Below are 14,622 nucleotides of genomic sequence, written 5' to 3'. Positions count from 1 at the left end.
CACTTGAATCAACAATCAGAACTACTGCCCCATGTAGTTTGTTTGGACCGTAAGTTAACTGCGTAGTCATATGCAGATCAAATGACATTGGATCAACATGAGCAGTAGTGTATACTATCTCTTGCAGCATTTCCAAGCTCATTCCTGGTGACATCTTCAGCAATTTCTTCTCACGCCCCTCATATGTCATGGTCTTACCAATTGTTTTCCACCGGCCATTCCACATGATCACACACAATACAAACTGGGCTGACATGCTTCTATCAATAATAAACAAAAAAAAATGAAATAACATACACTTTGCATAATTCGCAGTTATTCGAATATGCGAATTCGCATATTTCGCAAATACATTCACATACTTCGCAAATACGTAATATATGCGAAGTATGCGAAACAAATAATGGAACACCATATCTTCGCATACTTCGCGTATATTCTATATGCGAATTCCGCGAAGTATGCGAATCACAAACATATATACAACCTTCCATCGACTTCGCATATTAAGATTTCGCGAATCGAAATCATAATCTGCGAAGCACGCGATCTTCCGCGAATAACTTCAAGTACAGATTTTACAATTTTCTAACCTCAAAAACAATATCAACAAGTTAAAAGCGATTTAAACATATGAAACTAATATCATACTTACATGACAAGGCTTGGGCTTGGATTGATGTGTTACAATGAAGGATCTTAATGAAAATAAGAGAGAGGGAGAGAGAGGAATGGATGTACGCTCGCGTAGAAGAAAAGAAGGGGAGGAATTCTGATTTAGTTTCTTATATATATGAAGGGTATTGTGGGTATTTCGAAATGAATCAATCTATATATGTTAGTTGGTTGATAATGGGTCTGAAAATGTAAATGGGCCTTCCATTTGACCTAGTTTTGTAATTTTCCCTATATATTATTGCAATTCATTAACCACTAATACAGCTCTTATTATGTTTTAATTATTATTATTGTCAAAATCTTTCTCTTTATACCGACCAATTAATAGATTGTATATATGGAAATAATTTATTTCCCTTGATTAGTTAAAATTAATAATTGCGCTTTTCAGTTAAATTCGTATGCACATTTGAATTTTGAAATTGAAACGATTGGGATCCTCTCTTGTTTGAGTCCAACATAGTGAGGTTATTTTGGGTGAAATCTTCACCCTCATTTTGATATCAATGGTTAGGATTCAATGTTTACTTTAAATACAATTTACATTTAAAATCTTACAATGTTATCTCTCTCATCTTGTCTCTACCTCGCTGTCATACGAGAATTGGCACCCATATTAAAAGTTATTCCTCCACTCAAAAAATGAAGGATAAAAAAAGTTAAAATAGAAATTCACCTTCAAGAATTTCTTCACAATGATCTTCTTCGTCCAAATGTAACACCCCATCTTTGTCCTGCATAATACAAAGACATCCCTCACGAATCATCTCTAACATGTCAGTCTAGTGTCAAAAACTCGAAAAAAGCCACAATCTCATTCACAAACTTTTCCTCTTCAAGAGTTAAAGCTCGCAGATTTTTCCCAATTCTCTTTGTTAGTAGGATTTAGATTCCAATTTTTCTTGAATGGGAACCTTACAGACACACTATCAAGAGAACCTTTCTCTGAACCCAGTCAGAACCATTTTTTCTTAAAACCCTTATTGTCTACTTTGTCGGACAATAAGAGGGGTCTCTAGAGTCATGAAATGGGCCTCACGTGTTGCAATTTCATACATCCACCCCTCCTCCTTATAGGTCTTCAGAATTGATGAACAACCACTCCATTCAAAATCAAGCCTAAATCTGTGCAGAGCTTGTTTAGAGCAAGAATTTGCGGCCAAACATTAGGTGATAGTTGGCAAGGACACATGTGAAACTCCTCTAAAACTTTTACAATGGGGTTAGGAAGGGTAAACCTCGTGCCATAGGTTAAGAGTTAAGGCATAAACTCCGACGAAATCCTCGCCATCCTTCTTGAGTCCGTCGTCCATGCATTGGCCAGAATCAGTTACATGCATCTCCATTTTATCTAGCTATACATATTTATAGGACAAGTCTACCAATTGAGAGGTCGTCAAAATAGAATTTTGCCCAAGCTTTCAAATTTTGTTTCTTCTCTGTCGTCGCCACTTTATTGCCCTTGCCAGTGCTTTTTTTAGTCTGCTTGCAAGGATTCGTAATTTCCGCGTCACTAGAGGAAGATGGTTTAACAGTAATAAGAGTTTGTGGGTTACGATAATTCTTCCACCTCAAAACTTCCATACAACAAAAAAATATCCAAAAGACAATGAACATTTGTTGATTTTTGAAAAATGGCGGAAGTTGATAGTTGAGAGAGAAATGCAGGAGTCGAAAAAAGAAATCAGTCGGTTTTAGCTCTCCTTTTATAGAGTTTCTCAAAAGGATAACTGAAGCATCGCCTTCAATAAAAGACTTTGACTGTCGGCGCTCCTTGGAACTCACAAATACCTTTCCACTTGATTCTATCTAGGTTAAATGCCTAGGGGAACGTGTCAATCATCCAATGGATTTAAGTAAACTGTGAAAATGATACCTACAAGGAGGAATGAACGCCTACTAAGGATGACGTTGTTTTGAGACCACATAACACGACATCTCACCTACCTAGAAGATAACAGATTGTGTGTGATGCAGTGAATCCCATATCCTTCCAAATGGAATGTTCGGGTGATTAAGTATCTAAGGAATGTCGAGTTATTCCTCAGAAATTATAGTAAGACTCCGCAAAACATCTGGCAACTAAAGCCCTAAAGAGCTTCGAGAACCAAATGGGGACATCTGATATCACATGAATAAATATGAGGATACACGTGTCCTCATCTTAAGCTAACAGGAATGCATAAAACAAGGGAGACCATCAGGTTAAACAAAATAGGAATAAATATTCCTCAAGACACGTGGACCAATAGGCTACATATTGAACCCTATTTGGATAAGGACCCCTTAATTCACGCCTAGGATTAGAGAATCCAAATTTGATGTATCATTAACTATCTAAAATACATCCATAAGTCGGAAACTAACACCTATCCTCCAAGGAATCTAAGCTAAATAGAATGTGACTTCATAGTCAAGATACATACACACATCTAATGCAATTTACTCTAAATTGTTTAGTGCTTTAATCATATATTCTCCTAAGAAGGGACGAATACAGGGGGCTCGGGTAGTTTCGTCCCTCCTGTCTCCACAAAATTTGAGACTGCGGTGGTTCCAACCCCTGTCTCCAAAAAAGTTTGATGGGGGTGTTGAATTAGCACCCAAAATTGGCTCAGATCATTTTAGGCCATCTCTAAATCCTTTTTTTTTTTTTTTTGCCTGTTAGGCCTCCTTAAATCCAAATTTCTAATTTTTTTTTTTTTTGCCTATTAGGCCCTCCTTAAATCCGAATTTTTCTATTAGACACAATTTTTTTTACATGTTAAGAATATTAAACACAATGTAGCTTAATTTTGAGAAGTTTTACATTGGTACTTAAAAATTAATTATTGACCACTCAAATTATAATACGTATATATAAAGGGCGGCCCAGTGCACTACGCGTCCCCGCTAAGCGAGGGTCCGGGGAGGGATCCCACCACAAATTCGATTTAGCAAAAAAAAAAATTTTACACACGCATGTGTAAAATCGGCCTCCCAACTGACCAATCTTGTATTCACCACTACTCCTAAATTATGCATCATATTAGGGTTATCGGTCGTTGGTCTTTTTCTGTTTTACCTAAGATACCATGACACAGAATCTATCGTGTGTGTGTGTATATATGATTCCTAATTGGTGTTGGGTTTGCTTTGTCTGATAAATTGGAGGCAAAGATCAGTTTGATAGATTTGTGTGTATTTGGAAGTAGTTTGAAGAGAAAGTCATAAAGTTTTCCATCATCATTTCCAAATATAAATTTCTTTTCTACTCAAAGATCACATCTTTTTTCTCCACTTCAGTATGTCACAATCATTCTCTCTTTTCGGTGGGTTCATAATTTATAAAAAGAAATCTATGTTAACATCTCAAACCCCAATTATTAGCCTGGATTTTGGTTTAATGTCCAACTGCTTACTAGGAACAAATAAATTAACTTTACCTCAATATTATATGCTAAAATTTGAATTCACCCTTTATAATTCATGCATAAATAAAGTCATATCCCTAACATAAAAAATAAAAAAATAAAAAAAAAATAAAAAAATCAGATCTCAAAATTTATTGATTTAAGACTACATAACATTAAATTGGTTCTCTATTTATCTTAGCATTTCATTATTGAAATAAACAAAATTAGACTTTAGTTATTTTATTACCATAAATTGAAATTTTGTACCCATCATTAAATATTATTAATGATTGAGTGTCAATAAACTAATAGTTTACCTTAGCCATAAAAAAAAAAAAAAAAAAAAGCTCTTGTACATATTCACCTATATTTTATTTCCATTGGGATGCAGTGTATTTATTTAACAAAAGAAAAAGAAAAGTTTCAAATTGGAAGTGATTGTTTATTCTAAGAAAAACCCAAGCCTAAGCACTTTCCAACCTTGTTGATTGAAGAAATAATATAGTTGTTGATACTGGAATTTAACAAGAGGGAGATCAATACAAGTTTTTGGAAATGAATTTGAATCAAAAATCGGAAAACTTAAAGTCATACGGGTCAAAAGTTGACTTTTTAATCAAAACCGAATTAGGTCTTGGAGTCCTCACAACATTTGTAATTTTTCTCATGCACTTTCCCACATCATATAGTAGGTTTAATTATGAGATCTAACGAGAAAGTTATAACTTACAAAAGTTTTACTCAAACTCGAGTTTTGTCCAAATATTGACATTTTTTATAGCTAGAGTTGGCTTTAGGTCTTTTAGTGAAAGTCAGTGCTTTCCATAAGCTTTTCAATGACATTAAGTCCGCTAGCTTTAGGCATCTCACTTAAAAGTTGTGACCTAACGCTGAAGCGGATTTGGACGTATTGGGTATATACCATGCGGTATGCTATGTTGTTGAGATTTTGAATTTCTTACCATTTTCTTACATTTAATCCCTCTATGTCAGAAAAATTCGAAGATCATTCAATAAAACCATAAGATCGAAATTCATGTCAATTCATCGAGATCAATAGCGGAAGCATACCTGAATCCATAACGCATCGGATTGAATGTAATCGAAAGCGTCTCGGCTTGATTGGTCTTCTAGGACACGACATGGCTTGAATATGTACACTCTATGGAGGGAGAATGTACACTATGTAAAGTATATGCTCTAAGGACCATAACCCTTTTATTTATAGTAAAATATAACGGGTGTAATTACTATTCTGCTCATCATAGAATTAGATAATTACAATCAGGTATCTACACATAATTAAGTTCATACTCATATATACACATCAGTCCTATAAACCAAATTAGACCACTTAACGGACTAACATTATGATAACCCATAATTTATAATATTATGCACGTAAAGCCAACATTGTTGGATTTTAATTCAACAATCTCCCACGTGGGCGACATATGTATATCTCTGTAAATTATGAAACATTTATCATGTCAAATATGCTATCATATTTACTATATGTGTATGTATATCAACAATTTCGTACATTAATCATGCCAACATAGAACCTGTTAGCGATATTTTGAGAGTAACGCTAATTTTCAACCTTGTCACGTGTGGTTAGGGTGCGGGCGTGCCAGAAAAGATTATTTCTCAATTAAAATGGTTAAGTTTATGGAATTTACGCGCCAAGACTTGAAATCTAAACGAGGCGATTGGTGGGGGACGCAAGGATTGAAAAAATCCCTCTTGGGTCTCTAGCGCCGTTATAGAAACTTTGCTAGATAAATCGATTTTATTTAAGCTAATGCGGGTAAATTAAAGCTGTGTAAAATAAAGAAATTAAAGTGCGAAATTGACATGAGATTTTGGAAAATTGGTATTTTATTGATATGAATAAGTGTTTGAATACATATGTTTAAAGTAAAATAAAAAAAATTGATTACAATTGAATTAATTCTATACTGAACATATAGATTAGTCAATTGAATTGGAAAACAAATCAATACATAATTGAAATGCAATAACAAATAAAATTGAAATTCAACGACAAACTCGGAGCCACAATAGCTATCTCGACTGGAAGTTGAATTTTGGTGTCAGTGTGAAGTCCTCGGAGCACCACGGTCGGTTGGCACGAGCGGAATTGATCTAGAAAATTTCTGACTTGTAGTAGGAAAGAATGGGGCAGATTTGACCTTCAACTTCGGGGGAACATATAGATTAGTCAATTGAATTGGAAAACAAATCAATACATAATTGAAATGCAATAACAAATAAAATTGAAATTCAACGATAAACTCGGAGTCACAATAGTTATCTCGGCTGGAAGTTGAATTTTGGTGTCAGTGTGAAGTCCTCGGAGCACCACGGTCGGTTGGCACGAGCGGAATTGATTTAGAAAATTTATGACTTGTAGTAGGCAAGAATGGGGGAGATTTGACCTTCAACTTCGGGGGAACCGTATGAGTGCTTACGAATACGGAATCGAGTGAATCAAAAGGCTAAATCGAACTTCAGGATGTCAAAAACATATGTTTAGAAGGGATCTCAGGCTGAAACGAACTTTAAACAGATGAAAATAGGCCTAGAAAATCACTGGACGAATTATACTAAGAGCTGGAAACAAAATGTCTAAAACAATTTGGGGTGCAAAGATCAGCTTGTAAATAGAGTTTCAGGAAATCAGGAACAAATTTGTAGAAAGGATTGAACGCAAAAACGGAATCTAAATAAAAGAAATTGGGCTTTGAAAATAACTGGACGAATCTGGAAAAATTAATTTAGAAAGCTAATGAATTGCAAACTTGAGGCTTAGGAATGCTAAATTGAATTGAAAAAACTTGAAAGGAGGCTATTAAAACTTGAGTTAAGGCTAAAGCAAGCTAAAAGAAGAAATTAAAACTAAGAACTTGAAGAACAAAAACAAACAACTTAAGAACTAAGAACTTAAAAGGAGAGCATTGGAAAGAACCTTTAGGAAGGGGTTTTTGTTGTGTTAAGTGAGTCCATTTTTTATAAAGAATGGAGGGTCTATTTATAGTATTTTGAGTAATTAATCACCAACTAACCCTTATTTTTCTCTCTAATATTGACCATTAACTTGCCACCTCACTAACTTCCTCAACCTCCACAAACCACCGCTAACTTCCCTCAACTTCCATAACACATCACCCCACTACCTTGTGGTTAGAGAGACTTTTAAGGCTAGGCATATGTGTGGGGATGGGCTAGACTTCATGGGTTAGCTCGTGGTTTCATTCGGGCGTGTTTGGAGAAGTCGGATGGACCGAAACGGGTTCCGGGAAAAGATTGGCCTCCAAATCACCGAGCTGACTACCAGCTCGCCGAGCTAGAGGTTAGTTTATATATTTTTTTATTTATTTATTTTTCATATTTTTCATCCTTTTTATTTTTTTTATTAAAAAAAATTGAAACTATACCCTAAAATTAAATATAAGCTTTCTATATATATGAAAATAAAATTTATTTATTTTGGGCCAACAGAACCAAAGCAGAATTAGTCACCTTCAGCGTGACCTTACCAACAATAATCACATATATTAGCATAACCAAATGACATGAATTAATTACGGATGTATAACATGGAAATTACAAGTAATTTGATCTTAACATGCCTATTTCCAACTGGTCCTACTTTAGTGGAGATCAAACAATAACATATCAAAATGTAGATGAACAAAAACTTTACTAACTCAACAAACATGATATACCAAATACAAGCACTAAAAATATAAACTCCCATTGAGCTCAAATTTCATCAAATATTACAACACTCATACGAGCAGTATGCTCATGAAAGACCTTGGATGGTAATCCTTTAGTGAGAAGATATGCTAACATGGAGTTAGTCCCAATGTGCTTTATTGATAGTTGACCATTCCAAATTGTTTCTTTAACTATCAGATACTTGATATCTATATGCTTATTGCTGGTAGATCTTTGATTTTTATTTGAAAATATGACTGTCGATTTATTGACACAATACATCTTCAATGGTCTTTCTATACCATTCACAGTACGCAATCCAATGACAAAATTTTGCAACCATAATGCATGACCAGATACCTCATAACACGATGTGTATTATACTTCCATGCATAGCACTTTTCCAAGAAACAGCTCCTCCATCCAATATATAAACGTAACCAGAAGTGGATTTGAGAGTATCTTGACATCCAGCATGATCAGGATCGTTGTACCCAATGACCTCCAACTTATCTAATTTTCTATACATGGCCATGTAGTCCTTTGTTCTTTATAAGTAGCGTAGTACCTTTTTTACTACTTTCCAATGATCCATACCTGGATTGCTCAAATATCTACCTAGAATTCCAATTATAGACGCAATATCTGGATGTGTACATACTTAAGCATACATAAGACTCCCTACGACATGTGAATAAGGAAATTTTTCCATTTTCTTAAGCTCAAAATCATTCTTAAGACACTGTTTGAGACTAAACTATTCTCCTTTAGCCATAAGGGTATTACCTGGTTTACATCCTTCTATGCCAAATCTCTTAATTTCTTTATATAACCCGTTTGTGATAATATAAGAAAACCTTGAGAGGACCCTATGTTATTGCCATTTTGATTCTAAAAGATTCTTTCGAAGAAACTGGAGAGAAAGTCTCATTAAAACTAATTCATTCCTTTTGGGTGAAGCCTTTAGCAACAAGGTGTGCCTTATATCTTTCCACATTGCCCTTTGAATCCTTTTTGGTTTTAAATATCCATTTGCAACCAACAGGTTTCGCACCTTCTGGCAACGGGACAAGATCACATACCCCATTGTCTCTCACAGACTCCATCTCTTTATTCATGGCATCAAACCATTTATGAGAATTAGAAATTTGCATTTCTTGTTGGAAGTTGATTGGATCTTCTTCCATCAAGCCAATGCCTTTCTCATGTTCTTGAAGAAATACTATATAATCATATGGAATTGCATTTTTCCTTTCTCTAATGGATCTCCTCAAAGGCATGTGCTCTTGAAGTTGTTTTTCTTGAAGAGGATGAGTGATATTGTCTTGATCTGGATCTACTTCTACAACAATGTCATGATCAATATTTGTAGCCTGATCATTCTCAAAAGCAATTAGAGGAATATTTATTTGTTCCTCCTCAAAGACAATATGCTTAACTAAATTTTCCCCCGCAAACTCAACATCCTCAAAGAATACTGCATTGTCCGTCTCGAAAATTATCTTAGTAGTAGGATTATAAAACTTAAAACCCCGTGATTTTTCAAAATAGCCAACAAAATAGCAAGTAACTGTCCTAGAGCCCACTTTCTTTTCATTTGGCCTATATAGCTTAGCCTTAGCTGGACAACCCCACACATGAAAGTGTTTTAAACTAGGCTTTCTGCCTGTCCAATGCTCATAAGGGGTTTTTATGATGCTTTTGTTGGTACTCTATTGAGGATATAAGTTGCAAGTTTTAAAGCCTCGCCCTAGAGGGATTCTCGTAGAGTAGAGTGGCTAATCGTACTCCTTACCATATCCTTTAAAGTTTCGTTCGTCTTTCAGCTACACCATTCATTCTAGGAGAACCAGACATGGTGTACTGTGGGAGGATTCCATATTCCTCTAGGTATTTTGCAAAAGGCCATGGACGTTTCACCTTTTCTATCATATCTACCATAGTATTCTCCACCACGATCAGACCTGACAGTTTTAATTCGTTTGCCAAGTTGATTTTCAACTTCAACCTTAAAAAATTTAAACATATCTAGTGATTAAGACTTCTCATGAATGAGATATAGGTAGCCATATATGGAAAATTCGTCTATGAACGTGATAAAATATAATGAGACTTCTTATGTATTGATTTTTTTATCATAAAGTATAGAGTAGTTTTATTTATTAATTTATATATATATAAATATAAGGGATAAGGTATCAAAATAGGCCTAAGGTTGTTGGCGAAGTATCAATTTAGGCTCAACGTTCAAAATAGCACCAATATAGGCTTAACGTTTACAACATAACATCAATTTAGGCTTAACGTTTACAACATAGCATCGATTAGGAATTACTAACAGAATGTGACACGTCATCCATTAAGTCTGTCAACTCAGCGCCACATCACAATTTTTAACATCCTACATGACAATAAAAATCATCAAAATTATTGTGCACTGCACGTGACCCCCTAACTCCATCTCTCTGTCTATTCAAATCTTTCATCCAATCTCTACAACCATGGCTTATGCTAATTTCATGTGAGAAATAAGATTTCGAAGTTAGTAAAAGTGAAGGTACAACCATGGCTTATGTAGACATCCTGTTCGAAAGAAAAGAAGGTAATTATGCATCATAAATTTTTGAGAAGCAACAAAGGGAATATGATATTAAACGAAGTGGGATATTACAAAGTGAGGGGTTACAAAGTTGGAACATTATATTATGATAATAAACAAAGTTAGCATAAGCCATGATTGTAGACAATCTGAAATGGTTAGGGTTAAAGTTCAGAGGAAGAAGATGAGAGAAGGGAAGAATATGAGAAGAGGAGGGACTATGGAAAGTTGCAGAGAGATGAGGGTGGGAAATCGATGTAGGGAATGAGATGGAATTAGGAGGTCACGTGCAGTGCATAATAATTTTGATGATTTTAATTGCCATGTAGGATGTTAAAAATTGTGATGTGGCACTGAGTTGGCAGACTTAACGGATGATGTGTCACGTTCTGTTAGTAATTCCTAAATTGATGATATGTTGTAAACGTTAAGCCTAAATTGATGTTATGTTGTAAATGTTAAGCTTATATTGAGCCTAAATTGGTGCTATTTTGAACGTGGAATTTAAATTGGTACTTTCCCAAAAACCTTAAGCTTATTTTGGTACCTAGTCCCTAAATATAATATACGTATGACATCATCTGGTTGAACCATTCTGGTTCAATCAGTTGAATCAATAAATCATTGACCCAATAATCATATAGGTTTGATGTCTGGCCCGGTTTTTAAAACATTGCTTTTAGAAGCTTCTTGAAATAGCTTTTTGGATTAATATGGTATAATTGACTCTTTTATCTTTAATTTAATTTTAAAACATAAACAAACCCAAAATATAAATATAAATTAACTCAAATTGATGAATTAAATTAGATAATGGTTTTTTATGTTAATAATAAAACTGAAAAATTGACCCACTATATTTATATATTTAACGTTTTAAATTAAAAAATATTTTAAAATTTAATATTTAAGTATTTTTTTTATTTTGCTTTAAAATTTAATATTTAAATTTATCGCCCCGGCTGGAGAGGGCGGTAGGCCTTCGCCTGGCGCTCCTACGAGTGTAGGCAGCGACACGAGGTTACCGGCACTAAAGGTGGATGCCCAAGGCGAGGCCCCGAAGGATGGCACGGAGTTTAGGGATGTTGGGGATTTTGTGGCTCCCCTGTTGAGCGGGGCTTTGGCCCAGGGGGCTGCTTGCCTAGAAATCTCAGTTCCTAGGTCTAATCCCAGTATTCATGGTAACCCTGGATTAGGGCTGGGGAATTTATCCTGGAAAGACAAGGTAATGGGGGTGGTAGAGGAAGAACCCATGATTGAGGATGACATTATCGAGGAGGTTTCTGAGGGAGATGTTTCTGACTCAGATATAGAGGATGGTGAGCAAGAGGACCCTTTGTGTCCTGTTATCCGGCTTTCATCGGAAGACAAGCGGGTTCTTGGATCCAAATGGAAACTCTCCTTAATTGTCACTGTTCTTGGGAAAAGGATAGGCTTCAATTACTTTGCCCAGAGGATCCAGGCCCAATGGGCAAAGAAAGGGAAGGTTACCATCACGGATCTGGAGAATGACTATTATGTCATAAAATTTACAAGGGCAGAAGATTACAATTCAGTGATTAATGGTGGACCTTATATCATATCCAATCATGTTTTAGCGCTGAGGCCTTGGGTACCAAATTTTAATCCGCATGATTGCTCTGTTAATAGGATCCTTACTTGGGTTAGATTCCCAGGTCTACCCATTGAATACTATAATGAAAGATTTCTGAATAAGATTGGTGGCCTGGTTGGGAAAGTTCACCACGTTGACAAGACTACCGTGGGGGCAGAAAGAGGCAAGTTTGCCAGGGTTTGTATTGACATTGATCTTGCTAAGCCTCTTCTGTCTAAATTCTCCGTTCAGAATAAGGTCTTTTATATTGAATACGAAGGTATTCACAATATCTGCTATGAATGCGGCATGTTTGGCCATACCTATGATGGCTGCCCCAGAAGAAGGAAAGTGGTCGAGGAGGTGGTGGTGCCTATCATAGGCAGAGATAAAGGTAGCAAAGGTGAGGAGAAGAATTTTGGGCCATGGATATTGGCCAAAAGGTCAGCCCGAAGGAAGCCACGTGCTTATGCTTCTCGGAATCAAGTTCCAGACATCAGCAAGGAGATGACCTCTCTCCAAATTGCTCCTGAGATCAAGGCTAGGCCTCCTAATACTAAGAGTGGTGTTGGTAGGGACTCAGCTTCCGGTTCAGGATCTAGATTCGGAGCCCTATCTATTGTGGATGGTCAGGATTCGGAGTTACCAGCTGAACACATGGAGTTAAGTATGCCAAGCCTGGAATCTGCTGAGCCAGCTACCATCCTTGGTGACTCTATTAATCCTCTCTTCGATCCCAAAGCTTATGCCAAGGGAAAATCCCAGATCACTGGCTCGACAGGGAAAGCAAAGCTTAATGAGGTTAGTGTCCTGAATCCCCTTGTAGACCCCTAATTGGGAAGTCTATAGGAGTTAATAAGTCTCTTTTGAAGAAACCTAAGGCTAACCTTAAAAAGAACCTTGGTTCTTTGGATTCTTGGGATAAAAGAGGGCCGGCTGGCACCTCTTCTAGGCTCTCAGGAGCCCCGAATAAATACCTGCTCTAGGGTGTGTGCCTGTGATCAGTTGTCTTCCTTCTGATGGACTTCTTTGTTTGGAATGTTAGAGGTGCGGCTAGCAAAGCAACCTGCATCCATGTTAATGATCTTATTAAGAAATTTAACCCTTCTTGTTTTGCTCTTCTTGAAACCAAGGTTAGTGGGTCTAAAGCAGATGAAGTGGTTAAAAAGTTTAAGAATTGGAAGTGTGTCAGGTCGGAGGCGACTGGTCGAGCAGGGGGGATCTGGCTTTTTTGGAAGCCAGGTCGTGTAAGTATTGATATTATTACTATTGATAACCAATTCATTCATAGCAAGGTGTGTTATCCTGGCAACAAACCTTTCTTTGTGTCCTTTGTCTATGCCGATCCGATCCTGACTAACCGGAAGAGGCTTTGGGAGATCTTGTTCTCTATTAGTACGAATATGATGGATCATTGGTTGGTCGCTGGTGACTTTAATGATATTGCTCGGATGAGTGATCAGAAAGGGGGGGCAATCATTATATCAACCGGTGCCTTAAACATAAGCAGAATATGGATCTTTGCGGGCTATCGGACCTTGGTGCGGCTGGCCACAAGTTCACCTGGAAAAGGAACAACGTGTTTGTTCGGTTGGATAAAGTGTATGCGAATGTAGCGGCGATCTATAGATTTCCTGAGGTAAACGTGCTGAACCTCCCTTTTCGCCACTCAGACCATAGTCCTATCCTCGTTAAGCTGGTTAAAGGTCATCGGCCCAAAGGGAATAGACCGTTTAGGTACCTTGTTGCTTGGGATACCCATCCTGAGTTCAGGAACTTTGTTAAGGATAATTGGCAACCCCATTCTAATGTTCTCCTTTCTGCTGAGGAGTTTAGAAGAAATGTGGTGGGATGGAATAAAAACATTTTTGGCCACCGAAGGAAAAATAAACTCTTAAGGAGGATGGAAGGCATTCAACGCTGTTTGGAGATCCGTTTTGACCACAGTATGAATTGTCATCTTAGATCTCTCCAGAACGAGCTGGAAGCGGTCCTTAGACAGGTAGAGCTCCTTTGGTTCCAGAAATCTAGGAAGGCTTGGATTAAGGATGGTGACCGGAACACCAGATTCTTCCACCTTTCTACTATTATTAGAAGGCAAAGGAACCAGATCGATGCTATTAAAGATTCTAATGGTGACTGGATTTATGAGGAAGAAGATATTCGTCGCCTTGCTCTTGAGTTCTATAAAAACCTCTTTAAAGAGGAAGTTGTGGATCTGGACAAAGCCCACTCTGGGGTCACCTTTCCTAAGCTGGAGGAGGAGGTAATTGTTGATGCCTTTCATCCTATCGACTAGAAAGAAATTGATCTTGCCTTCACCAGTATTGGAGCTACTAAAGCTCCAGGGATCGATGGTATCCCTGCTAGTTTCTACCATAAACACTGGGACTCGGTGAAGGAAGGTGTCTATAATTTTATCTTTGGAATCTTCCGCGGTTCCAACGAGATTAGCTTGGTGAATAAAGCCCTCCTCCTTTTTACAAATGAGGCCGATCAGCCTATGTAATGTTTTATACAAAGCTATCATTAAGATTGTGGCGAATAGGATCCGGCGGATCCTTCCTGAGATTACTAGCCAAAATCAAGGTAGCTTTGTTCCTGGTAGGCAAATGATGGACAATGTGGTA

This window comes from Euphorbia lathyris, chromosome 3, assembly GCF_963576675.1.
Source record: "Euphorbia lathyris chromosome 3, ddEupLath1.1, whole genome shotgun sequence".
Classification (NCBI taxonomy): domain Eukaryota; kingdom Viridiplantae; phylum Streptophyta; class Magnoliopsida; order Malpighiales; family Euphorbiaceae; genus Euphorbia; species Euphorbia lathyris.
Note: the sequence above shows the minus strand (reverse complement) of the source record.